Source organism: Canis aureus, chromosome 25, assembly GCF_053574225.1.
Source record: "Canis aureus isolate CA01 chromosome 25, VMU_Caureus_v.1.0, whole genome shotgun sequence".
Lineage (NCBI taxonomy): Eukaryota > Metazoa > Chordata > Mammalia > Carnivora > Canidae > Canis > Canis aureus.
The window spans coordinates 1,478,275-1,489,311 of NC_135635.1; positions in this window are offsets into that span (position 1 = coordinate 1,478,275).

The following is an 11,037-nucleotide window of genomic DNA, read 5'->3' on the forward strand; positions in this document are numbered from 1 at the left end:
TAACCCAGAATTCCTATCTACTTGACTTTGAGATACATACCTTGTAACCAAGCAACCTTTATAAACCTGACTCAGGTAAATATATAAATGGTATTACCTTCCTTATAGAAGGCAATCAAAATGAAAAGTGTGAAGGGAAAACCAACTGTGATAAAACCTTGACCGCAGATCATTCATGGCAGGTGTAAGCCGCACATACATGATAAAGAATTGTTTGCCTTTGAGGACACTTGTTTTAAAAAATATCAGCCTGCCTTGGGTTACAGGCAACCCACCACCCACCCAGTTAGAGAATCCATACTTTTTTGAAGGCACCATGTCCAGAACCTATAATCTAGGTAGGATGTCCTAAGGCAGAGGTGCTCACGTCAGGGAACAGAGGGAGGCCTAATGGAAGACCTGTGGGGAGCACTTTCAAACTCCAGGTCCTCTCCCTCCAGAGATTCTTATCCACCTAGGCCTCACCTCCCATGACTGCTCTAAACCACCCCAACTGACAAGAAATAGTTCTAAATTTCAAAAGTAAGAGGTTCTAAAAGCTTCCTTCACATGAAGGCAGCCCAGCTTAGTAGTGGGGAGTAAAGGCACTGCAGGTAGAGTGTTCAGGTTCAAATCACAACCCATAGGATTGTCGTCAGGAGTAAGTGAAATGATGCTTGGAAAGTACTTAGCTCAGTGCCTAGCAAACCATAGCTAAGTAATATAATCTACCTAATATTTAATATTAAAATCTAATCCAAAGTCCCCAAGCTTTGAAAATCAGTTAATCTTTATAAATGTCCAGCCTCAAAACCATGCACTAAAATTCAAGCTTGTTAGCTAAGCCCTCATGAGAAAATGAAAATTGTTTTATTCCATATAATTTGCCTTGAAATCCTAATGACTCTAATTAGACATCCTCATACATGCTGGTGCTAAACACTTTGGAGTCCTAGGCTGACTGAGTTAGACCAGGCATGGAAAAATGCAAGGCTTGGGGCACCTGGCTTGTTCGGTGGGTAGAGCATCTGACTCTGGATCTGGGGTTGTGAGTTCAAGCCCCACTTTGGGAAGGGAGCCTACAGAAAATTAAAAGAAAAGAAAACAAAACAGAGATCAAAAAACAAAAGAAAAATGCAAGGCTCAAGTACAATAATATCTTTCTCTACAGATACTCCATCTTATTTCTAGAAGAGGTAGCGGTGGGTGGGTTACCCAACTGGTAAGAGCAAAGAACATTATGTCAAATTTCGTGGATTTGAGTCGTGGCTCTTCCACTTGACTATATAAACTCGAGTAAATTGCTTCATCTCGCTAAACCTCAGTTTCCTTGTCCTTAAGGAACCTCACTTTATCCAGCTCCCTCACTGGATGTATGAGAATTCGGTGAGCAGATACAAACCGCCACACCTGCTGGTGGGAGCGTCACTGATGCCACCATCCCAAAGCACAATCTTAGCAAAACCCAGTACGCTCCTGTCCTCCAGCCCCACCATCCCTCTCCTAGGTACATACACGGAAGAAATCCTCTCCTGGGCCCGTAAGGGGACCCACAGGAACATGTCTGTCACCACACTGCTAGTGGTCGCGGGAGGCTGGAAGCTCGGCCAGCATCTGTTACTAGAGGAATTTATAAGTAAAATGTGCTGTATGTGCACAATGGAGTAACTCACAGCAGTCGGAAATAATAAAGTAGATTTACAGATAGCAACACGGGTAGATCTCAGAAACAAGGTTCCGTAGGAAAAGCAAAAGCAGAGTGAGGTGCATGGCACGATGCCATGTATGCGCATTTTTGAAAACAGCCCCCAAGTGCTGTTTGCTTGTCAAGGATACACATTTATCTGCTAAAAATCTCACGTCATTCCTCTGCCTAAAGCCTTCCACTGGTGTCACTTTTTATTCAGAGTAGAAGCCAAAGTCTGCCTTTATGATGCCCTACAACGTCCTACAATATTTGCACTGACCACGCTGCCTCTCAGCCTCCTGTTTCTCTCTCTTCCCATTCATTGTTCTCTAGCCACCGGCCTTCTAACCACGCTGGCCTCCTAACATACCCAGCAAGACCCCACCTGAGGGCCTTTGCACTTTCCATCCCCTATATACAGAGCGCTCCCGCCTCAGACATCCCCAGGTTGCTCCCTTCGCTGCATTTGGTGAAATAGCACCTTTGTAGCAGACCTGTTTTAATCACCCCATATGCAATCTGCCCCTGACCTCCCACAACAGACCTTAACTCCCTGCCCTGCTCTTTTTTATCCACAGCAGTTATCACTATTTAAGGTACTGTATGTGTTATTTATTCATCTGCTCATGATTTGTCTCCCTCCAAAAAAACGTAAGCACCATGAAAGCAGGACTTTTCCATTATTTTGCCCCTGGCTCTATTCCCCGCACCCACGACTGTGCCTGACACAGTGGGCACCGTATACTTGTCAAATGGATGAGTGTGTCTAAATACACAGAGAGAGGCGCCTGGGTGGCACAATGAAGCGTCCAACTCTTGGTTTCGGCTCAGGTCATGATCTCAGGGTCCTGGGATCGAGCCCTGTATCGGGGTCCGCACCCAGCGCAGCATCTACTTGAGATTCGCTCTCTCCTTCTCCCTCTTCCTCCCTAACCCCACTCTCTTTCTTGCTCTAAAATAAGTAAATAGGGACATCTGGGTAGCTCAGCGGTTGAGCATCTGCCTTCGGTTCAGGGCGTGATCCCGGGATCCGGGATCAGGTCCCACATCGGGCTCCTTGCGTGGAGCCTGCTTCTCCCTCTGCCTGTGTCTCTGTCTCTCTCTCATTGTCTCTCATGAATAAATAAATAAAATATTTTTTTAAAAAATAATAAAATAAGTAAATAAAACCCTTTTAAAAATATAAATAAATAAATAAATGCATACATACATACATACACACACCTAGAAAACATGGATTAGAGGAGACATTGATAAATACACTAAGCCTCCAGTGAGGAGGGGAAATCAGAATAGAGATAAGGGTGAAAGAAAGAAAGAAAATGCATTGGAAAGGGGCCCGACAGGCAGTGATGGTGTCAATGGGCCATGACTGAGGGAGGGGACCGACCCCGCTCTGTGCACTGTAGGTTTAACAAAGGAATTGCAAGAGATGATGCTGTGAGAGTAGCTGGTACAGAGCCTGATCAATGGCAGACACTCAGTAGATTTAAACTGCAAGGGGACCCGGAATCCTGTAGTCATCAGGACGCAGGGTATGCAAAGAAAGAGGGTGAGAACAGGGAAGATAGGGCACCCCTCTTTCTAGTTCCCTCTGAACCCATGTCTTTTTCTCAATTCTTCTTTCTCCTTCAGCTCCTTCAACTGTCTTTGGAGGCCCCTGTAGTTCACAGTAAGGATGCTCGTGCCACTTTCCTCTCTCTGGGGAACCATCCTCAGCCACCTAAGTCCCAACAAAGAGTACAACAGTGGTTCTTCGCCTTTGCTGAATCAAAGACCCCTCTGAGGTTGCTCACCTCAAAAAAAAAATGTTATACACTCTTCTGAGCAAGAATCTCAGGGGAGGGCCAACTGAATGGCAGGGCGGGAGATGCTTTGAATGACTTCTGTTTCCCTCAACTCTCTTACACAGGGTGGTCCTTGGGCTCTTCCCACTTTTACTGAAGATGACTGAAGATGGGTCTACGGACAAAGTGGGAGGATACCAGGGAAGCAACCCAAAACACATGGGAATTAAACAACCATATTTTATGACTCTAACAGAAGCAAGCAGAACAAACAAGTGAAGAACCACACTTCTAGAGGAAAAAGCAAACCCATGATTGGAAATCCTGAGAACGTCTACCTGCAATCCAGATTTTAACAATACGGAGAAACATCACCCCCAATGCCATGTTCAGAAATGCCCTTTCTCCGTGCAACAATCTGCGATTATTCCAATGGTTTCTATTCAGTCCAGACTCTCTGACCCAGCTGTCAGAGCCCTAGCCCAATTCTTCCCCTTCCCTTGGGTCCATCACCTCCTTGCTAACTCAGCTCCTCACATCCTGACTTACCCTTCCTGAGAGAATCCTTTGGCCTGGGTAAGTTACCCGCCCTGCCAGGGACACCCTTCTCACTGCTTTCAGTCCAGTCTTGACCCTCTAGCTCTTCTCAACCCTATTCTACAATCTTCCCCCCAAAGTCTAGGAAGCCTTTCCTAAGCCACCGTGACTGATGCCCCATCTCCAGCCTTCCTCCCATTCCCACCAGCACTTACAGCCCATCTTGATGCTCAGCTGAAACTCATTCCCCCTTTCTGTCTGGTGGTGTCCTGGGTGTGTCACTTAAATTCCTTTACAATCTAAAAGCTTCCAGAGGGCAGTGCCAGGATCCATACACCTCCCCCTTCTGAATCCCACACTCCCATCCCCAACCCTCACTACCCAGGACAAGGATCTGCTCAATTATACCAAGCAACCAAAAGAGGCATTTAGGACAGAGGATATGAATATACAGACGTATTGATTGATTCCTATATCTTGAGATTCCTAGAAATAGGATTTTTTTTATTTTTTCATTTTTTTTGGAAAGAGAGAAATAGCCAAAGAGAGGTGGAAACAGGAGACTAGAACATGCACAATCATCTATTTCAAGAGCATTTCCTGAGGACATTTCCTAATGAGGGCCCTCGGTCTGTGAATCTCAGTTTAATTAGGAAACAGTCTCTCCCAAAGGAGGTGCTTGGCACAGGGGAGGTACTTAAAGAAATGCAGAGAGAGGCCAGGGAATATGAAGCCAGCTTGTATGAATTCCATAATGCCCCCGGCTCCCCCCTCCCCTCCCTCCTCCTCCCTGTGTTTCTCTCAGTCTCTGAGCTCATTCCAAAATCCAAAACAAAAGTTCCATCCCAAGTCGCCAAGAACTCCTGTCAAATCCAACAATCCACCCACTAAATTGCAGGCTGTCTTGCTTTCCCAGCCAGCCCCACCCACTCTCCTCCATCCTGGAGGTCACTGTGTTCACTCCTCCGTCTCTAAGAAGGGTCCTGCGCTCACTCTGGACCTTTCCTTCTCAAAACATTTTTCCAAGGAAGTAAGTTCCACTGGTTCCCGTGACTGGGTGTTAACACTCCTGCCAGTCAGGAAGCTGGCCTTGTGGCTCCTCCTAAATAGCTTCAAATATAGTTTGGATACAAGTTGCTTTGCTAGAAGATTCATAAAGACTTGAGAAGAAGGCTAATGAGGCTGTTAAATAATTATTTTCAGGTTCTCAAGGTTTCAGAGAAGTGGACTCTAAACGCAACATCTCCAGAGATTATATCAATCTCTTTCTATCCAAGCACTGCTCTTTCCTTCCCTGATCCCAAATTATACAAATTATCTCATCCACCTTGAAATTTCCAAAGAGTGAAAACTCCAGAGCCAATCAAACCAGTGGCTCACGAACAAACAAATATAAAGTTTTCTGGATGGCTGAGCTTTCCAAGAGTTCCAAAGCCCTAATTCAAGCAATCCTGCAAATCTGGAAGGGGGCAGTCAGGAATATAGGAGTAGAGGCTTTGAGTTCAGGCCAGGAGCTTGAAATAATAGCAAGTGCAGCGTATGCAGTACCCCAACACTTCCAAAGTGGAAACAGTTCAGAATATACACAAAAAAGTAAACAGAGCAAAGCCACCATGAACACTGGGGCAGAGTCTCGTATCCAAGGGTAGAAGGAATTAGTTAACAAAAACAAATGAAAAATGGAAACTTCCCATTTTCTCCATCTGTTTATGCCTTATCTAGAGGGGTGTGTGCATCTCATCATGGTCATTCATTTATTCTTTCAGCAAATATACTGGTCCCCAATTATTCAGCACTGCTATACAGCAAAGAAAAACACAAAAATCCCTCCGCTCGAGTTGCTTACATTCCTGCAGGAGGAATGCAAACGTGTAATGAGAAGACAGATTGTGTCAGATTTGGGATCAGTGCTGCAGAGAGAAGTAAAGCAAGAGAAGGTTAGGATGTGCTCGAGGCGGGTGTTGTTTTAAAATAGGTGGGCCCAGACAGCCTCACATTCACACTGTTGTGCAACCATCACCACCACCCAGCCCTGGAACTCGTTCATCTTCCTCAGCTGCAACTCTGTACCCATTAAACATAACTCCCCATTCTTCCCTCTTCACAGGCCCTGGCAACCACCATTCGACTTCCTGTCTCTATGAATTTAACAACTCTAGGTACCAGGTGTAAGTGGAATCATACAGTATTTCGCTTTTGTACTCGACTTCTTTCACTTAGCGTGATGTCTTCAAGGTTCATCCATGTTGTAGCATGTATAGGAATATCTTCCTTTTTAAGGCTGAATAATATTCCATTGTATTACGTACGACATCTTGTTTATCCGTTCATCCAATGATGGGCACGTGGGTTGTTTCACCTTTTGGCTGTTGTGAAGAGAGCTGTTATAAATATGGGCCTAAAGATATCTTTTTGAGTCCCTGCTTTCAACTCTGGGGGATATATATCCAGAAGGAGGATTGCTGGATCATACGATAATCGTATATGTAATTTTGTGAGAAATCACCATGCTGTTTCCCACGGCAGCTGCACCATTTTACATTCCCACCAACAAAGCGCAAGTGTCCCAATTTCTCCACATCCTTGCCAACACTCGTTATCTTCTGTTTCTTCACATCCTAATGGGTGTGAAGTGGTACTTGGCTATTTTTGAGGCTTAAGAAGGAGGCCTGTAGGGCCAGGACAGAGTGAGTGAGCAGGAAGCCGTAGGGAATGAGGTCAGAGAGAAAGGAAGAAGCCAGATCCTTCACAGTAGGGCCTGGGAATCACTATGAGGACTTCAGCTTTTACTCTGGGTGTGATGGAAACCCTAGAAAAAAGTAAAGTTGCATGTGTTGGCTACTGATTTTCATGTTTTTTGGCCTACGTATTGGGTTCTCAAACTAAGGAAAGGCCTCTTCCAGAGTTTGAAAACAAGGCATGGAGACAAGTTTTGCAGAGCCCTCAAAAGATATCCGGTGCTTCTGACAACACGGTGAGGGCTGAACAAGCTATGCTCTTGCATCTGCCTCTCTCTCTAGAGGCCAAAGACAAGATGCCAGACAGCCTCCCATGGGGGAGTAACATGATGGATTGCTTTCATTGAGGCTGTTCATGTTATGGATGATCTCTAGACAGGACTCAATCACTTAAAAATCAAACAAAAGTCATTTTTGTATCATTCACTATTTTAGGTTATTCCCACCATTACCCTGGATAATCAAGAGCTGACATGGAGATAAAGGGTATTTTTTTTCTGGAACCTGGTGAAATACAGAACTGCAAAGACAGGGGTAGGTAGACTCTCAGGAAGGGGGCAGGAACCATGTGAATCTGGCACTCGCAATCCTTGCAGATTAAATAGATGAATCCAGTCCCCAGCCCCAGATGCCTCAGGAAGGACTGTCAGAAATGTCTGAGATGATCAGAGCTGGAGAGAGAAAGGGCCCCAAAGGGAAGCCTGAAAACACATTTCTGAGAGGCAAAGAGTACCTCTCATAACCTCACTTCCCCCGGGCGACAGGGATGAAAGCTTCTACATCAAAATGAGAAGTCCAAGGAGTTATAGATTTTCTCAACAATAAATAATCTGGAGAGAATGGCCGCCCAACCACCGTTTATAAATGTTAGAAAATACACACTTGTGTGTGTGGATTGGGGAGGGAGATAGAGGGTAGAGAAGGAGAGAATTATGGGGTTGTCCCCGCTGGGAAAGGAGGAGGGACAGAAATCTATTTTCACCATGGCATTCTTAGGATTCAAATGGGGGTTAAGGAAGGGAAGTATAGTAAAATCTAGAAACCGAAATAACTAATTTCTCTCAGCAGGGAAACAGGCCGTGTACTCCTAGGTTCTGTGTGCTGTTCTTTCCATCTAAGGACCACCTTATTCATCCTCCAGTCTCAACATAGTATGATCACCACCCATCCCCCAGGGTAAGAGACCCCACAGCTAGCCTCACATCATAGTCCCCATATCATTTCCCTTCTCTGTGGCTTCATTACAGAGGTCTTAGGTACCTCTAAGCCTTCAAACACATATAATAAAAATGGGACAAGGATATAGGAGAAGGCTGCTTTTCCTCCTCTCCTCAAGTAGAAAAATAATAGATCTAGGTAGCGGTGAAAAGTTTTAGGTCATTCATTTGGTTGTTCATTTAATAAATATTAAGCACCTTTTAAATGCCAGTCTGTGTGCTTGATGTTACAAACACAACGAGGAGGAAGAAGATGTGTTCCCTGCCTACACGGCACTCACTGGGTGGCTCAGCTGGTTAAACATCTGCCTTCGCCTCAGGTCATGATCTCAGGGTCCTGGGAACGAGTTCCACATTGAGCTGCTTCTCCCTCTCCCTCTGTGCATACACTTCTCTCTCTTTCTGTATCTCTATATCTCTCTGTCTCTCTCTGCCTCTCTCTCCCTCTCTTAAGTAAATAAATAAAATCTTTTTAAAAACTGTGTGTAACCTGAATCTAATGATAAAAATGATCAGTCTACAAAACAGCTTTCTTTTTTTTTAATATTTTTTTTAATTTTTATTTATTTATGATAGTCACAGAGAGAGAAAGAGAGGCAGAGACACAGGCAGAGAGAAGCAGGCTCCATGCACCGGGAGCCCGACGTGGGATTCGATCCCGGGTCTCCAGGATCGCGCCCTAGGCCAAAGGCAGGCGCCAAACCACTGCGCCACCCAGGGATCCCACAAAACAGCTTTCTATAGAAAGCTGACTTTCTGTAAAACTGACCTATGCCCATTCAAAACTCTCAATGTCAGGAATGATGGGCTGAAGAACTATTGCAGATTAAAGGAGAATCAAGAGACACAACAATGAGATGTAATATTTCATACACACACAAACACACACAACACACTGGAGAGAGCATGCAAATGTAGCAAAATACTACAGTCAATCTCAGTGAAAGATAAATGGCTGTAAATTATGTTATTCTTGCAACTTTCCGTAGGTTTGATATTTTTCAAATGAGAAAGTTAAGGGGGAAACAAGAATGTCCCAGCAGTAAAGGTTATGGATTCTCATTCCCTGAATGACCTTTATAAACAAGCTTGCCATTGCTTTTGGTTGGAACAAAATCCAACCCAGAATGACCTAGCCCCAGATCAGTCCCTTTAGATCAGAGGAGTGGGTGGGAAGATAGAACTCCTTTGTCTTTGATTTACAACCAAAATTGTCAGCAAGCAAAAATGCCTGGAAAGAAACCACAACCTTGGCTCCTGTTAGTACAGTTATAAAAACTACATACTGTTATTGTCATTTTGTGGGGCTAAAACAAATTAATAAATCAGGGCCCTAGGCTTGAACTCTAAGAGGCATTGGGGAACATGTGCAGAGGCTGGAGGCAGAGAAAAATGGTATCTGGCAAATAAGGGGGCCAGGTATATGGTGCAAGAGCTAGGGATACATGGAGAGAGGGGTGAAAGAGAACCAGAATTTGTTGAGCTATAAGTAATGCACATGTGTTATTTCATTTAACAACCCAATGAAAGAAGTATTATTATTCCACTTACAGACTGAGAAGTAAGACAACTGTCCTAAGCTCATGCAGCCAGTAAAAAGATGAGCTGGAACTTGAACTTGGTTCTTTATTACTTCAAAGACCATGTTTTTTTCTACTGTTGCACTTTTCTTTCCCAAAGAGTCAAGACTCTAGAGCATGGCTATTTAAGGAGAATTTGAGCCAGTTTGTATCTTTGAGCCCAGGTCACCCTCTGCCTATGTCTTCCCTTTCATCCCAAATAGATATTGATGGACCAGAGCTAGAAGCAGAGGGATCATTAAATCTGAAAGCTCCATCTAACCATGTCCTGCTAAAATCCTAACCCAATCTAGGGGGGCGGGGTATGGATGGTTCCTTCAGTAGAGCATCTGACTTGATCTCAAGGTCTTAAGTTCAGGCCCCATATTGGATGTAGAGATTACAAAAAAAAAAAAAAAGAAAGAAAGAAAAAAAAAGAAAAAGAAAAATCCTAACCCAATCTAGGGCCAAAATGTCTCCAGACTACATTTTTAGATGCCAAGGAAGATTCCAAAGCATCCTCACATCTATTCCAATATTTCCCAGATATGATTTTACAGCTAATTGTAATTCCTACCCAAACTTTAACCCATCTCCTTTTGCTTGGCTTTTATATGTTTTAAAGATTTTATTTATTCAAGAGAGACACAGAGAGAGAGGCTGAGACACAGGCAGAGGGAGAAGCAGGCTCCCCGTGGGAAGCTGGATGCAGGACTGAATCCCAGGACCCCAGGATCAGTATCTGAGCTGAAGGCAGACACCCAACCACTGAACCACCCAGGCGTCCCTTGCTTGGCATTTAGTGGTAATATAATAGATCCCTAGATGCCAAATATGTCACCCGCCTGGGACTTCTTTCATCATCCTATTCTTTCATCATTCTATTCCAAACCTTTTCTAGTGACTACCTCACCCTTGAGAAGGGGGGAAACAAAACATCCCCAGTAAGGTCAGGAAGAGCTAGAGAAGGAAATGAAGGCTTCATTCCCATTGCATAAAAGAGGATGGGGATGAGGAGCAGGTATTTCTAAAAATGGGAGCGCAATAGCAGGAAAATGGTTGCAATTTCCCTGAAAACCTAAAAACCTCCAGGTTTGGCCTTCCCAAACCTCAGCCGTCACCCAAGGCTTCCAGATGTTGCCGGCACACACCATTAGGAAACATCTGTCACAACGGACTGCCCCAACTGGGACAAAGGAGAGTAGGAAGGCAGACGGTGCCAATTTAATGAGGATGGTTTAACAAAACATCTTTTTAAGCTTCCTAATTCACTTGGCCATTTGCTCCCCAGACTTGGCTGCCAATCAAGAGCAGACTGGGAATGTTTGCCAGAGAATGGCAATCTCCTCTTTACCCTTAACCCAGAAGAACCCAGGACCAGAAAAATGTCAGCTTACCAGTCACTCCAAAATATGATTACCCCATTCCAGAGCTAAAACTTTATGAAGATGCTGGGGACAAGGACTTGAGCTCTGTCAGATTGATCATTCTGGTGTGACAACCAGAGACCTGACCCAGTAGAATATAAAAAAT